The sequence below is a fragment of the Artemia sp. Qi Xiang Cuo genome, chromosome 16 (assembly GCF_049724085.1).
Source record: "Artemia sp. Qi Xiang Cuo chromosome 16, ASM4972408v1, whole genome shotgun sequence".
Lineage (NCBI taxonomy): Eukaryota > Metazoa > Arthropoda > Branchiopoda > Anostraca > Artemiidae > Artemia > Artemia sp. Qi Xiang Cuo.
In genome coordinates, this window is record NC_142809.1 from 47,904,958 (window position 1) to 47,922,822 (window position 17,865).

General features: G+C 38.3%; 3 pseudogenes; all 3 read right to left on the reverse strand.

The window, feature by feature from the left end:
• Positions 1 to 4,607: 4,607 nt before the first annotated feature.
• Positions 4,608 to 6,521, reverse strand: LOC148943004 (uncharacterized; annotated as a pseudogene).
• An 8,014-nt stretch (positions 6,522 to 14,535) lies between these two features.
• LOC148943005 (5.8S ribosomal RNA) lies at positions 14,536 to 14,690 on the reverse strand (annotated as a pseudogene).
• A 1,058-nt stretch (positions 14,691 to 15,748) lies between these two features.
• LOC148943006 (small subunit ribosomal RNA) lies at positions 15,749 to 17,556 on the reverse strand (annotated as a pseudogene).
• Between the last annotated feature and the right edge of the window lie 309 nt (positions 17,557 to 17,865).

Consider the following 17,865-nt stretch of genomic DNA (forward strand, 5'->3'; position numbering starts at 1 on the left):
ACTTCCTTTATGGAAAGATCCTCCCATATAACCCCCTACCAGAAAAGATCCCCCTGAAAACGTCTGTATACTTTCCAATAACCAATACTAGATGTTAACAATGGGTAAAGTTCAGAACTTCATTCCTCCCGACGGGAACTTTGGGGGATTAAGTCATGCCAAAAGACATAGTTATCATATTTTTGACCATGCTCAACAAAATGGCTACCTCAAAATTTTTATCGGGTGACTTTGGGAAAAAATGAGCGTCGGAGGGGGCCTTGTTGCCCTCCATTCACTTGAAAAGGGCACTAGAACTTTTAATTTCCGTTCCAATGATCCTCCCACGATATTCTAGGACTATTGGGTCGATTCGATCACCCCTTGAAATAAATAAACACGTATCCATGATCTTTCTTCTGGAAAAAAAATGCAAAATTCCAGATTTTTGTAGATAGGTGCTTGAAACCTCTACAGTTCGGTACTCTGATACGCTGAGTATGATAGTGTGATTTTCATTAACTTTTAGGGGATCTTCCCCCCTTTTTTCTAAAATCAGCCAAATTTTCTCAGGCGCGTAACTTTTGACGCATAAGACTAAACTTGATGAAATTTTTATTTTGGAAATCAGCATTAAAATCTTATTCTTTTGATGTATCTATTGTTATCAATATTCCGTTTTTTAGTTTCGGTTACCATTGAGCCAGGTCGCTCCTTACTTACATATCATTATCACAAACTGTTTGATGCTTTTAATTAAAAACAGGTCGTGAAGGTCATAACTACAAAAGGTAACACTACTCTTGATTTAATCACTAATCGTTCGAAGTTTTACAAACCCGTCTCCACTCTGACCTGTCTAGGGAGTAGTAAATACTTTTGCCTTCTCTTATCTCCGCTGGCTAAAGTTAAACAGTCGTTTTCTATAACTGCAACCGCTTATAGACCTCTTATTGACTCGGGACTTTTCAATTTTGGCTCATGGAATACTACTGAAAATTGGTCCACTGTGCATCAAACAAATGACGTTGACTTGTGGCTTCGTCCCTCCAAAAGTTATTGAGGAGTAATCATGAATCCCATTTCGCTGAGGAAAAATTTAAAACGTGTTCCACAGATAAGCTTTATATTACTGAGTCTTAAAAAAAAAACTTATAAAAAAAAAAATTCAAGGTAGGTCGTATTACTTAGGCTAATAGTCTAAGGAAGTTTCTAAAGAAAAATTTATGAAAGGCCGCTTCTAATTATAATAATAGTAAAGTCAAAGATCTATATTCTAACAAGCCCAAGCAATGGGACAGAAAAATAAGAGAAATATGCGGAAAAAATCCTGGCAAAGTTAATTTTCATCTCCCTGAACCCCCTATAAGATTGCCAACGATTTGAACTTGTACCTTTCTTCCATCGTTCAAAGTCTCCCCCCCCCCTTTCGCTGGCTCAAGACCAACTATTCCCCCCCCCCAATAGTTCATTCCCCTTTAGTCTCCCTCTGATGTTATAAATAAAATCCCAAAGCTTAGAAAATCAAGCATATGTCCCTTGGACATCCCAGTTGACTTAATTAAAGCCTTTTCAGAAAAAAAATACTGAGGCTTTATCAAATATATCCAACCACATCACAAAATTTGGTAAATTCCCAAGTTGCTGGAAACAAGGTTTTATACACAAAAAAAATGCACCAGTCTGACTTTTGACAACATTTGCCCCATGGCACTCACTTCAGTTTTCTCCAGTTTTCAGATTGCCAACGATTTGAACTTGTACCTTTCTTCCATCGTTCAAAGTCTCCCCCCTTTCGCTGGCTCAAGACCAACTATTCCCCCCCCCCAATAGTTCCTTCCCCTTTATTCTCCCTCTGATGTTATAAATAAAATCCCAAAGCTTAGAAAATCAAGCATATGTCCCTTGGACATCCCAGTTGACTTAATTAAAGCCTTTTCAGAAAAAAATACTGAGGCTTTATCAAATATATCCAACCACATCACAAAATTTGGTAAATTCCTAAGTTGCTGGAAACAAGGTTTTATACAAAAAAAAATGCACCAGTCTGACTTTCGACAACATTTGCCCCATGGTACTCACTTCAGTTTTCTCCGAACTTTATGAAGTCTTCATCTTTTTTTTTATCTCAATCAAGATTTTTTATCTCAATCTTTTTTTTTGGTTTTGCTTTAGTTTTTGCCTTTTTAACTTTCTTCCATTTTACACTTTTTTTATACTTATGAATGGATTTGCCTTTCTGATATTGTTGTTTTTGGCATTGTTTAGACAGTTTTTTAGTCGTTGTGCTATTTTTATATATTTTTTTATTATATGAACCCGAAATAAGAATTCAGCCTTTCGGAACTTGTAATAGTCATTTTTTGAAATAAATATTTTATCTTCACATCCAGGGAATATCCATTCTTCCTCGGTATTCTTCCTCCATCCTTTCAGTTGTAAACTGCTAATCAACACAAACAGGAACAAGCAGTTCTCATGTGTTCTGCAAGAAATAAATGAAATATGAAGTAGTATTCTAGTAAAGATGTGGGTAAATTTAAATTACACTGAATAATTTGCAATCTTTATTATATCTTCCGGTTAACAGTAAAAAAGGCTACTAGTTGCCATCATGACAATGAAGAAATTACATGAAAATAGAAACTTATATTGCGTTCTAAGCACTTCAAAACCACTACTTAGAAAAGCCACACTCAAACATCGTATTGACAAATAATTTATTAATCTACTATCTGAACTTTGTCTAAATTTAACTAAGCGCCATTTACAGTTGCCAGAAGGTGTTAGACAACAGACAAAGCAACATCGTTCCACTGTACGTGCCTTGGCTTGCAAAAACAAAGGAAATTTTTTTTGAAAGAAAACATCTTCTTCTGGTGAGTGGTAGCTTTTTTTACACTTTTACTGCCAATAATTGCAGGACTCGAAAACAGTTTCAAGTCAGTTTCAGCAGTTTCAAACAGTTACTTCAATTTATATGGGTGATGTGGTTGATTTACCATTTATTTTCCGTGGTAAGGAATGCCTTGGATAAATTATACATATTGGAAGTTTACTTGACAACGACAGAAACGACAGTTTTTCTCTGTCGTTGTCATATAAACTTTGAAAGGTTCGATTTTCGTTGGTTTCTTTTTCTTTCTTTTTTCTTTTTTTTAGCACTGAGGACGACTTGCCGGAGGCCTTTGTCCAAATATTTACTTATTTCTTCTTCATGGTTCGCCACTGGCTGACAAAATCCTCGTTTTTTTTACCTTTTTTTTATTTAATTTTTCATTTTATTTTATTTCCTCTCTTAGTTTCATTTAACTTAATGGATGCCATTTAGGCTGTTAGCTATTTGCTTATACATCACAAACATTGAACTTTTCTGATGTAACTTCACTTTTCAGTCAATAAATTAGTAATAAATTTTCACTAAATGCTGAACTCTGTTGACGCTGATTGTGGACCAAGTAACTATATCAATGCATCAGAAATTTGTTTATAATGGCATAACACATGAACAAAAAAAATTGTTTGAAGTACATCCAAATTTGGTTGATATTGACAAAAATTAACCAACAATTGGTTGAAAAAAGAACTAGGTCTTTGGTCTAAAGAAAAATTTTAATATTTATATACAAATAAAGCATTAAGGTTGTATAAAAAAGGAAAAAAATTACACACTACTAATATACAAGTAGTTATTTTAATTAAGAGGCTAATTTTTTCGTGCTTGTTTTCTAAACACAAAGTGCCGCTTAAATAGAAACGTTTTGTTTCTGCTTGGCGTTTAATTATATTTATATTGTTTACACATTAAAGTTAGCATTAATTATTAAAAAACGTAAAAATTTTCATCAACTTAGATACAACAATTATCAGTACAATGCATTTTGGATAATATTCAAAAAGTTACTTTAAGACCCTATATAGTAATATAACAATAAACAAAGCAATTTTTTTCAAAGTAAATTTATCACAAAGTAAAACTAAAATTTGGTATACCTTGTTTTTTCCCAAAAGTAAAACACTCAAAATACCAATTTAACTACATTCAAAAGTATTATTACTGACATAGCAAAGAATTAGCTCCGTTATTTTTATAAATTTCTTTTTTTAATTTTCTTTTAGATTAATAAATTTCTGTGCGAGAGATTATGGTTTCGTCCAGACAGGGGTTTTTACATCCTTCCCTTCGAGTATTTGATGTTTTCTATAATTCTAACATTTAAAAACACATATAATCAATCCTACAGTCATGATAGCAGTTATGAAATACCCCTAAGTTGAGGCTAATAAGTCTTCATAATAAGTGGCTCTTTCTATTTTGCGTCACCACAGTAGACCAAATTGAAATGATTCTACTCCAATTAGGATTGATCCCAAGATTACTCCTAGAGACCACGATGTGACTGTATTAAACATATAATTTAATAAATCGTATTTTACCTCAGGAGGAACGTATCTATCACTATAGAAATAATTCAGTTCGTCCAATTTATGGCAGAACCAAAATCAATAATTATAATTTTATTTAGTATATAGCTTAATTTCTACAAAACAGAATATGTTCAAACATAACATCAGTGGTGGAATACAAATTTTAGCCCGCTTGGATTGAATTCTTGAACTGATGTGGTTTAAATAGTGGTCCAAAATGCGCATATATGATATGTCCGATCTACTTGTTTTTGTAGACTTGATACGACTCAATTTCTTTTTCTCATACAATAAATTGCTTTTGTTTGCTGTCAATTTTCCTAGAGTTGAACGAGATTGTCTTATCGCTTCCCAAATGCTAGGAATATATCTTAACCTTGAACGGTTAAATCCTGCAATTGTTAATAGATTTTTTCAAATTTGTCCACACCGAATGTTCATGTTTCTTCCATACTATTTTCAGTTGTGTACAGTGGCAAACTGGATTCTTTTTCTGATGTTTGCTATTGACTGGGTTCAATTCCTCTAGCTTGGCTTCTTTTTTCTCGCTTCTTGATTCTGATGGAAAATTAGACTCTGGTTTTGTCAAGTAATTATAGAACTATGGTTGTCCGGAGATGATCTATCTAATTTCTGGTTCCTTTTCACTTTTCAACTGCAAACAACTGGAAAGTAAATCCCACATCAATTTTGAACATCTCAGCTTTTTCAGTCTTCTAACAATCAACTTTTTAACATTTTACTAACGTAGACAAAATTGAAATGGGTTTTCTCCAATTAGAATTGGTCTCGAGATTACTTCTAGAGACCAAGATATGACTGTATTAAATATTTAATTTTACAAAAACGTATTCTACCTCAGGAGGAACGTATCCATCACCATAAAATAATTCAGGTCGTTGGCTGAAAAGAAAAATCTGTCATCCATCATCTGCACAACGTAGATAAATTTGGAGACCACACTGCCTTTCTTTGACGATAAAATAAAATTTCAAAATAGGGATAAAATCCTTCTAATAGAAAGTGTACAGAAATTTTCTTGAATTCAACGACATTGTCTTATCGCTTTCCAAATTCTAGGGATAAATCTTTGTCTTGGAAACTTCACTCCTGCAATTGTTAGTTGATTTTTTAAATTTGTCCACACTGATAGTTCCTGGTTCATCCATGGTAATTTCAGTTGTGAACTGTCGCAAACCGGATTCTTTTCTGATGTTTGATATTGACAGGTTTCAATTCTTCTAGCTTTGCTTCTTTGTTCTCGCTTCTAGATTCTTCTCGAAAATTAGACTGTTTTTTTCACGTAATTATTTAACTATAGATGTCCGAAGATGATGTCTCTTATTTCTGGTCGCTTTTCACTTTTGACTTTTCAACAACTTGATACTAAATCCAACACCAATTATGAAAATCTCAGCGTTTTCATTCTTCTAACAATCAACTTCTTATTATTGTACGAACGTAGACCAAGTTGAAATGGTGCTTCTTCAATTAGGTGTAATCTCCAGACTACTCCTAGTGACCACGATATGATTTCATCAAATATATAATTAAATAAATCGTCTTCTACCTCAGGAGGAACGTATGCATCGCTATAGATATAATTCAGGTCGTCAATTTCCCTGGCAGAAGCAAAATTAATAATTGTTACAGTGTAGGATTCCTCACGAGTATATTATCGCATTTCAAATCTTTTTCAAGATGGCCGTGAAACATTTCGTCTCCTGGCACCATACATAGTACACCTGAAGAAAGGATCGAAGATCGTCGTTTTCCCCAGTATTTTTTTTACAAATGCCTGTATCTTTAGGCCCCCTTTTTTTTCCAACTTTAACCCACTTTTATCTTTTACTAACCTCTTTTTTCATGGTATTTGTGCCAGGTCTTGGTTCCATATTTTCTCCCGTTGTTATGCTGGGATTTTGGTTTGAGTGCTCCAATTCACGTCGAGCGGTGAAGATTGTATGGGCTAATTTTCTTAGTGTGTCCAGAGTAATAACTGACTCCTTTACAACTTTCACTAACTGCTTTTCACACATCACGACAATAATTTCGCTATTTGGGGTGGAATAGCGTTCGCCTTTGGCCCCCGCAACTGCATGTAGACTGGCCATACTTAAGATCGCCTGAAACGGCGATCAGGTATACATGTTATCTATAGTCCTTATGCCATGAATTGCAGTGAAATAGCTATATCCCTTTAACCATAAGCCTTATATATCCAAATATAAAAATAATGCTGGCAAATGTTTCTGCTAAACTTTCGTCGCTCTGACGAATGTGTGGAAATGTTCCTGGAAACTCTCAAATTGTCATCATGGAATCTAACAACGTCATACCTTCCTGGACACTTCCCTTCCTAATTTTCAAGTCTAAATTAGTCCTATGCAGTAGAAGACCATGCTCTTTACTCTTAACATCGATAACAGCACTCCTCTGTGCCCTAATATCTTAAATGAATCCTGCCACTATTTTTTTATAGTAACATAATCAATAGTAACGTTTGCGCTACTACCTAGTAACATTAATCAATAATATATCAGTTTTAGTTGTAATGGTATTTAGCATGTGAATACCATTTAACTTACGGGTCATTTAATGACTAAAGACTTTATTGGTGACAACTAGATTGCTATACCTACAAAACTACTGTCATCTATAACAATTGCAGTTTTTTTGTCCTTCACCAAGTTCATCTAAGCTGGGACAACATTTATTCACATTTAGAACGACCTGAGTATAGGAATCTCGGAATAAAATACCATGTATATACCTGGAATCTTGTCTGTTTGTTCACGTAGCTATAATTAAAATTAATGTACCTCACGAGTACTTCCGCAGTAGGTTCTACAGGAGCTAATAGCTAATACTACTGTGACTGATGCTCTGCACTTTTGGTCATAAAACACTAAAGGCACTGGTTTTATTCATTTTGCATGTTTACACGTTTTTGGGTTTATTTGAGACCTGAATAGTTTCATTTTGAGAATAGCACAAGAAATACTGTGACTTGGAGCATGCTTGAAAATGAGAAGAAATAAAGATCAAGAAAAATTATTATAAAATTTTAAAAGTTATACCTGTGAACAGTAATCCATGTGCCACATCTCGCATTGATTCAAGTATATCCCTTTCACAATCAGTCTTACACATCCAAATATAAATATAACTTTGCCAAATATTTTAGCCAAAATTTCATCATTCTGAGCAATCACTTTGAAAAAAAAACAAGCCAATCATCGCTGCAGAAATATGCAAACAAATGACAGTCCTGAAGAAGGTAATAAACAACTATATCAAATAGTCAATAGTCCCTGACTTGAAATAAGTCAATAGTCCCTTATTTTTTTAAAACCTAAAGATTAAAACATAGGAAATGTCATGGTTTAAACAGAAACCTAAGAGCCAAGATTTAACTATTTGGATGTAAAATACAACTATACAATTCGAAGTAAAAACCAAAAACCAGTTCATCGGTTACATCTGAAACAAAAACCCTATTTTTGTGTTATAGGAATGATAAAATAATTTAATGTGTAAAAGAAGCTCTTTTTCTTACTCCTTAAATGTTATTCTCTACGAAATTTTGTTCATACCTTTGTATTCAAACTTTTTATGCAATAAAAGCTACATTAGTTCATAGCTAATTCCCAGGAATCATTTTCTCTCAGTTTTAGCAGTTTTTCTAGTTCAAAGCACTCATCTGTTGAACTTTGACCTTTTTTGGAATTTTAGCTGAATCCATAAAAACGACTAAAATTGCCTGGGAGAGATTTGTTGCTTGAAAAGTCGTAACGAGTAGAAAGGATTTATAAAATATTCTAAGATAAGAAAATATTTTTCGGACTTTGACTAGATTTGATATTGAAGTAATGGTGAATTAAGAAAGAGGTATTCTGGAAAAGTTTTAGGCGTAAAAGAAATCTGGTTTATGCAAAACGCAGCTAAATGCACTTATAGGTACACTTATAGGTTTTAGTGCTTAAGATATTTCAAGGTTTTGTGCACTTATAATGTTTTTGTTCAATATTTTCAATGTCATTCCAAAGAGGACCTTGAGAGGACCCCCTTCCTCCCAATGTCAGTTGAATGCACTAGTTAAGCATTTTTGCTAAGTAATTAAAGCTAGATGGCAGTGATTATTGAGTTTTTGTCAGGTATATTCGTAGAAAGATACAATTACAGTCGTAAATTCTCACAAGTGAATCAGACAAATTTGTTGTTTTTAAAATTATTTTCTTTTTGAAATTATTATCTTAGGCATTGATTTTGGTATATTTTATAGACGTGAATGCTGAATATTTCACTATTCCCACTTTTCGAAAAGTTGCTTTGAAATTCTTTATTAATTCTTTTTAATTTACATTTACTTCTTAACTTTTTTGATTCTGTTTAATTATTTTATCTATATGCAGTTTCTGTTGTACCAGGTGCAAAAAAAAAAGAAGAAAGAACGAAAGAAAACTTAGGTGAAAAATCGGCATAACTAAGGTAAAAACAAACGGTGGCAAACAGCTTAGGAATGTCTAGCTTTCCTTTGAAGCCGGAGTTCCCTTTGGGCATCATCAGGCTGTTAACCTTTGATTTTGACCAACGAAAAGCGTTACCAAATTTAAATAATTAATTGTACTAATTTATTTTCAGGGTTCAACGTGACAATACTGACTTAAATATGGTACTACCCTTTAAACTTCATATTTTTGAAACAATCAAAAGAAAGTCTAAGAAAACTTGCGGTTTGGTGTGACTATAGCTAAGATGGGTCCACAAATTTTTATTTTTATTTCAGTGTCCTTGGCACTTCAAGTTTTAACGTTTCTAAGTTCTTGTTCAAACAGAAAAACACTGAATTTCTTTGTTTCTACGGAAACGGCCTTGATACCTCCACTCTAGTATTTTAAAACTTGATGAACTTGGGTTTTGTAGTTCTCATTAAGACCACACTCCCTTTTTTAGGTGTTTCTGCCCTGTCACTAATGCCATTGCACTAATGCCATTGATTGTCAGTGACTTTCTTGTCACTCTAATTAATCACTTTGAAAGAAAAAAACCAAGCCTGTCATCGCTGCATAATTATGACAAAAAATGGCAATCCTGAAAAAGGTAATAAACAACATTATAAACGAATCGCGAGCCATTAACTTGAGGTAAGTCAATAAAATAATATTTTTTAAAAACCTACACAGTATAAGCTAGACACCATTGAACAAAATTCTAAAATAACTAGTCGAGTCTAGTAAAATATATTTCCCGTCCAGGGTTTAAACTGAGACCAAAAAGCCAACATTTAACTATTAGGAAGTAAAATACAACTATAGAATTCGAAGTAAAAACAGCGATATAAGTATGTCGCTTTAACAATAAGCCTTATGAATCCAAATATAGACATAATGAATCAAAATAATTCTAATGAGCTTTCGTTTCTCTCGTACATCAATTTGAAAAAAAAACAACCCGATCATCTCTTTAGAAACATGAAAAAGAATGACAGTCCTGAAAAGGTAATAAACAACTCATCAAGTAGTCAATAGCCCCTGACTTGAAATAAGTCAATAGTCCCTTATTTTTTGAAAACCTAAAGATTAAAAACAAAGGAACTGTTATGGTTTAAACAGAGACCTAAGAGCCAAGATTTAACTATTTGGAAGTAAAATACAACTATAGAATTTGAAGTAAAAACTGGCCATACTTAAGGCTTGACCTGAAACAGTTGTTCTGATTTCTAATGTAGAAATTTACGTTCAATTGTATATCTGCAAAGTCGAGGTCACTTCGCCACCAACTCTATTCATAATCATCACAATTGAATTGTTGTTTTCAATATTCAAGTCACGCATCTGTTTCACTACTGTACGGGCATTTCCTTCTCAATAGAACCCATTAAATAAATAAATCGGCGGTCATGCAACTTTTGAGACAAAATATCGAATGATAGGTGTGTCGTCGTCTGCCCGGTGTCTGCCATCGCTACTGGGACCTTTCCTTGATTTACTGTTGATTTACCAGACGTGCTTGGAGGTTCCCTCCAATTCTTAGATGTACCTGCTATAGGATTATTCATATCAGAAAATTATTTATCATACACTTTATGATTTTTCTAAGCAACAGGTTTTTGAAATAAATGTTGCTCGTTTGCTTGGAGCAAGTGCTTGTCTTTCCACAATATTGCATGCGTCCAAGGTTCATAGTATGGTCTGCTTCAAACGGCTTGAACCTTTGGTCCTAAAGAACCATTGAACTGGTCGAGAAGAATTCAATCACTACTGATACTACTAGTAACAACTCACCGCAGCACCAAGCCGCCTGAGGCCAACACAGCTTCGCACGCTCCTCCTCTATCCCAATATATTCAAAGCCTCTTTTACACCCGCCAATGAAGTCACCACTTCCTTAAAGTCTTTCTTTATGACGTCCTCCCACCCTAGACGAGGACGACCTGCTTTCTCTTTAGCCCTAGACGGTTGGCCGAAAAGAACAATCTGCGGCAATCGGTCATCCTTCATCCGAACAACTTGCCCTAGCCACCTCAACCTTTGTTTCATTATAGTGAAACAGAGAGCGGTATTGAACCACAGCGGTATTGAACCAGCGGTATTGAACCAGAGAGCGGTATTGAACCACATTTTTCAAAACATGCATTTTCAAATCTATTCTAGCATCCTGACCTCGCAAAACCTCTAAAACGTCATTCACTTTGCTCTCACTTTCATCTAGGATCCTTAAATATCAGCATAATCTAAGTCCAGGAGACTTTTTCCTCCCCAGTGGAGTCATTGGTCTTGCATTGCCTTAACTGTGCTCCTTAAGACAAAGTCCATCAAAATAATCCATATAAAGGGGGATAGAACAAAACCCTGCTTAACTTCTGATTTAATTCAAAATCAGCTGCTAACCTCATTTCCTACCTTAAGCACAGCATTGTTATTCTCGCACATAGCACAAATCTCTTTAATGTATTTGTCTGGTATACCGTACGGGAATAATACCTTTACTACGGCTCTTCTATCAACAGAATCGAACGCTTGCTCATAAGCGACACCTCCTTAGTTCATATTTTAATGCTTTCTTCCCTTTTTTGAAGTTTCTACATCAACGCCTATAAAAACCGTGCATGCCCCCAGGGCATAGCTTAAAACCCTTGCCTCGAGGGTTGTGGGAGAGTCTCCTCCTCAAAAAGATACCTTCACAAGTCACTTTCAATTAAAGAGTGTCCTCTTTAACGATACCTTCACAAGTCACTTTCAATTCCTCACATTTTTGTTGAGCAACGCTGAAAGTCTTAACTTTGAAAAACTTAATGAATTAGACACCCTTTCCAAAATATATAGATGAGGTGTAATCGCTATTACTCAATTTCAAGCTCAGAATTTGCACATGTTAAGGATTAACAATTTTTCTCAATTTATTAAACTCAGACCAGAAAACCACCCTCTGGGTAAGAAAGGTGGCGGAATTCTGTTTTTTGTCCGTAATGACTTGTATCCAAGTGAAATCTCAATTCCTTGTCTTGCTCCCTTTGATTTGATTATGTGGGTGTGTGATCGACGTAAAGTCTTGCCGCGTCCTTTCAATTTAATTGTCCTGTGTTGTTTTAATTATTCCCCTAATAAGAGATCCGCTGCCAAAATCAATTTTATCGAAAAATTGTATGCAAGTGCTGAATTTGTACTATCAAAATAACCAAATGCAGGAATTTTCCTGATGGGTGACGCAAACGATATAAAACTTGATTCTACATGTAATTAAATAAAAAGAAAACAAGTTTTTTTTAACTGAAAGTGAGAACGAAGTTTAAACTTAAAACGAACAGGAATTATTCCGAATATGAAAGGGTCTGTGCCCTCCTCAACGCCTCGCTCTTTACGCTAAAGTTTTTTATTGTTTAAAGAAATAGAGTAGTGAGAAAGTCAAACATATGCGTAAAGAGCGAAGGTTGAGGAAGGGATAGACCCTTTCATATACGGAATAATTTCTGTTCGTTTTAAGTTTTAAGGTCGTTCCTTACTTTCAGTTCAAAAAACTTGTTTTTTTTTATTTAGTTTTTGAACGTTTTTGAGTTAATGCAGGTTTTGATTTTTAAGGGCTAGTTGCTTCGGCAGGTGAGTTGTTACACACTCCTAAGCGGTTTCCGACCTCCATGGCCACCGTCCTGCTGTCTGGAGCAACCAACTCCTTTCCGTGGGATCGGGAATATGCATTGGTTTGGGCGCTTTAACCGGACATTTGGTTCATCCAACAGCGCCAGTTCTGCTTACCAAAAGTGGCCCACTGGGCACTCGGATCCGAAATCCTTGCCGCCAACAACACCACGGTCGGCAAGGCATCTCACCCATTGAAAGTTTGAGAATAGGTTGAGACCGTTATGGCCCCAAGGCCTCTAATCATTCGCTTTACCAGATGAGACTCCCGTCTCCTTTGCTTGAGCGCCAGCTATCCTCTGGGAAACTTCGGGAGGAACCAGCTACTTGATTGTTCGATTAGTCTTTCGCCCCTAGACCAAGCTCCGACGATCGATTTGCACGTCAGATTCACTTCAGTCCCCGATCTGGGTTTCCCCTGACTTCGACCTGGCCATGCATAGATCACCATCTTTCGGGTCCCATCATGTGTTCTCTAGGTGCGTCGCATCCGCAACGGGATCACGACGCCTCTGGAATGCGCCCTCTCCAGAGGAGAAGGATCTCCGGTCAGCATCGCAAGCAATGACTTAACTTTCATTCCGCCATCGGTCTTCTCATCAACCTACGACTCGCACACAAGTTAGACTCCTTGGTCCGTGTTTCAAGATGGGTCGGAAGGAACTTGCCTACTCTCCGCTCACCCAGGAGACCCATAAAGAGGCTCACAGCAACAGAATCCGGGCCGAATCGTTGTCGGGAATCCAGCGTCTTGAAGCCGAAGCAACAAGAGCACTGGGTCCTTTGACACCGTTCCAGCCGCGTGCGGATTACGAATCCATCTGGGAATACACGCCGTGAGCAACGTAGATGACCAACATCACCAGAGAACAGCCGAGGCTGCCCTCAGCGATCACATCAGCACTCGCTACCCGCAACGATGATCCCGAAGATGGCTCGAACTTCGAAAGTCCTTCCGTTTCAAACCCCTGGAGGATTTCACGCAATGTTTAACTCTCTCTTCAGAGTTCTTTTTAACTTTCCCTCGCGGTACTTGTCTTCTATTGGTCTCACATTCGTATTTAGCCTTAGATGGAGTTTACCACCTGATTTGTGCTGCATTTTCAAGCAACACTTCTCTAGAGAGACCTCGAAATGCCGAGCGTTCATCCGTCCTACGGGCCTGACACCCTCTCTGGGCAATCGGGCCACATTCATGAGGACTTTAGACTGGACAAACGACGGTCTTACGAGGCTCCCAAACACTGCATCGGTCGAAATTGCCTCCCGAAGGATTCAATTGACCCTTAGTGCTGGGCTTATCCCTCTTCGCTCGCCGCTACTAGGGGAATCCTTGTTAGTTTCTTTTCCTCCGCTGACTAATATGCTTAAGTCAAGCGGGTCGTCTCGCCTGAGCTGAGGCCGGGGTTTTTTATATAAACTGACAGGGTCATTTGTTTTTCAAACCAATCATCCACAGTCACCTGGTCACCACTAACCCTGTAGTGCCAGCAAGCCCCTTGGAGTCAACAGTTCAACATCAAATAGACCAATTTCCCACTACCAAAGTTACAGTAGTCTATTCCTGTGCCGAAGGCTGTCAGTCAAAGTGTTTTAGTCGAAAAGACTTAGGATTGAATCCAATTGTGGGCCTTCGTCTGGTAATAGCCCAGACGTATACCACGACTATAGGTAAGACCCCCATTCGATAATTGAAGCGGAAAAATGTTTTTTAACATTCCAAGTGAGATCATCACTTTTCCTCTAACTCGTAAAGGTCTACTTTTTGATAGAAAAATATAAAATATTCACCCGTTGTAACTCTAAAACAGAACCAAGAGGAACAGGAGACCAGCATATCGAGACCAATACCTCTCACCACCAAATCAACATCAACAGTTGACACAAAACTTGACGATATCGCTTACATTCTCTATAGGTTGTAATCAACAACAAATAGTAGTAAGGAGCCTCGCAGTGATGGTAAACAATGCCGTATAATAGCAACATCCGTCTCTCAGCCAGACTTAGTCCAAGCTCAAAGGCTGGACATGCAATTTGCGTTCAAAATATAGACGTTCCATGTGTCCTGCAGTTCGTATGGAATCACGCGTCTAAGTGCGTTCGTCTTCGTAATGTGAGCCAAGTGATCCATCCTCCAGGGTCATTCTAATGAATGTTTCAAAGTCTCCCTCAAACAAGGCCAATGCAATTGCACCCTTGCACACCTCACGCCAAGCTATATTGGGGCAAGCTCACCTTCACTCCCTTTAGTCTCGAGGAGTGGAATCCATTATCCTGGAATCAGAGAGCCACTCTAGTCTACAACTGATTATTTTCCACTACGACGTCACAATGATAAATTATACCTGTAGAGATCAAGATCAAATTGGAGTATTGCTTGCAAAATCGATGCTAACGTCTTGCACTCTCACTGATCTACATTGGCTCACCTGAGGACTCACGTGCCTCTCTTTTGACCAAGCCAATCCCTTCGTATCGCACCACTTGGGCCCTCAGGAAGGGTAGAGAGTGCTTCCTGGGCCCCACCAAAATGTTGCTGGGGCAGCAACTACCACAGTGATAGTAATCCGATGTCCACTATTTCAGATGGCATGAATTTGGCCCACAACTACAACTCAAGATTTATCACCAGCTTTGCATGCTCATTTCCTCAGAGAGCCCCCACTACAGAGCAAGATACAATCTCTTGTTGCTGCCAAAAGCAAACCCTCCATCATTCTTATGGATACAGACACTAAGACCTCGAGACAATACCCAGTCATCATCTCGTGGACCACAACACAAATATGCTGCTGGGGCAACAACACTCACCTCACTGTTGGTTCATCTCATCATGACGTCATAGTGATTCCTTTGAGGCATGCTACCTTAACAGGCTTTGCATGCTCTACTCCTCTGAGAGCCCCAACTACAGAGCCAGCTCAGGTAGTGCTTACAGTCAATAGTCTCCCCATTTCTACATTAGTAACAAACCAAACTTTGAGGTAATTATCCCCACAATAACTGCCCCAAAGCTCCCATTCCTCAAGACTCCGTTGAGCACTCCTTTTGTTCAACGAATGGCCCCCATGACTGATGCTGCACAAGGAAAACCTACTTGTGCACCTCAAACACCAAACAAGGGAACGTGTATCAATAACAACGATTAGACAAACTAATGACCACAGGGGCTAAGAGTCTCCTTCTCGCTTATCAAACGCTAATGATCCTTCCGCAGGTTCACCTACGGAAACCTTGTTACGACTTTTACTTTCTCTAAAGGATCAAGTTTGAACAACTTTCAGCCACACCACGAGTGGCCCGGAGGCTGCGCTGGGGAGTTGTCCGAAGTTCTCACTAAATAATTCAATCGGTAGTAGTGACGGGAGGTGTGTACAAAGGGCAGGGAAGTAATCGACGCAAGCTAATGACTGGCGCCTACTAGGGATTCCTGGTTCATGGGGATCCTTGCAGTCCCCAATCTCAACCATGGAAGAGGTTCAGCGGTTACCCATTCCTCTCGGACAGGGAGGACGCGCTGATTCTTCCAGTGTAGCGCGCGTGCGGCCCATGACATCTTCGGGCATCAAAGTCCTGTTAGTTCTCACTCTCCGCTGTCTAGACGCCACTTGCCTCTATAAGACGAGCGATCCACAAATAGAATCACTCGTCTATTTATCAAGCTAGTGACTAGATCGTAATCTTACATAAAACTACACCTCTCTCAACCAACAAATAACGGCCATGCACCACCACCCACAGAATCAATAAATATCTCTCAATCTGTCAATCCTTCCAGTGTCCGGGCCTGGTTAGGTTTCCCGTGTTGAGTCAAATTAAGCCGCAGGCTCCACTCCTGGTGGTGCCCTTCTGTCAATTCCTTTAAGTTTCAGCTTTGCAACCATACTTCCCCAGGAACCCAAACACTTTGGTTTCCCGGAAGCTGCCCGAGGAGTCATTCAAGTAACGTCCGCGGATCGCTGGTTGGCATTGTTTATGGTTAGAACTAGGGCGGTATATGATCGCCTTCGAACCTCTAACTTTCGTTCTTGATTAATGAAAACATTCTTGGCAAATGCTTTCGCATTTGTTCGTCTTGCGACGGTCCAAGAATTTCACCTCTAGCGTCGCAGTACGAATGCCCCCGTCTGTCTCTGTTAACCATTACCTCAAGTCCAGAAAACCAAAATAATAAGACCGAGGTCCTATTCCATCATTCCATGCTGTGATATTCAGGCGTGGTTTACCTGCTTTAAGCACTCTAATTTGTTCAAAGTAAACGTAACGGCCATCCAGGACACTCGGTTAAGAGCACTCCGAACGATCCAATGAATTGTCCGATCGAGGCAGTGACCACGGTGAGGCGGCACCACCCGACCGAGACCCATATCCAACTACGAGCTTTTTAACCGCAGCAACTTTAATATACGCTATTGGAGCTGGAGTTACCGCGGCTGCTGGCACCAGACTTGCCCTCCAATGGATCGTCGTTAAAGGATTTAAAGTGTACTTCTTCCAATCACAGGGCCTCGGATGAGTCCTGCATCGTTATTTTTCGTCACTACCTCCCCGTGCTGGGAATGGGTAATTTGCGCGCCTGCTGCCTTCCTTGGATGTGGGAGACGTGTCTCCGTCTCACGCGCTTTAATCTACCCCCGAGGCCCCTGGCCCCTGTGCCCCCATTGGAGGCTATGCGAAGCAACGATACCGTGGAGCCTGAAGAAAATTTACATACCAGTATCATTAGCGAGAACTTGAGTGATTAGCTATATCGACAGAGTCACACCGATACAAGAAGAATACCGATGTGTCTTGATATAATATAATCACCCCTTCCGTGAAGTTGGGGCTATTGTGCATGTATTAGCTCTAGAATTACCACATTTATCCAAGTAGGATATGATACGATCTAAGGAACCATAACTGATTTATTGAGCCATTCGCGGTTTTCCCACTGGGGGCTTGTACTTAGACATGCATGGCTTAATCTTTGAGACAAGCATATGCTACTGGCAGGATCAACCAGGTAACACATTCACGTTACCATCAGGCACATTAGAAATACAGTGAACCATTGAGATCTCTCCAGGAGTACGGCTACCTTTGCCATCCTCCTTTCAAGACCCAATAAACCCCGAGTCAAATTTTCTCATGATACAAAAAACATTACCTAATCAAGTATTACACACTCTAAAAGAGTCGACTCTATCCACAGAGTCTCGGATAATAGAGATTCACTGTGGCTCAAAACCAAATCACTCTGAACCACCATCAGTTTATAGTGTTTTTGAAACGCTAACCCATTGGAAAACATTCCTCGTGCAATCCTAGTGCATTT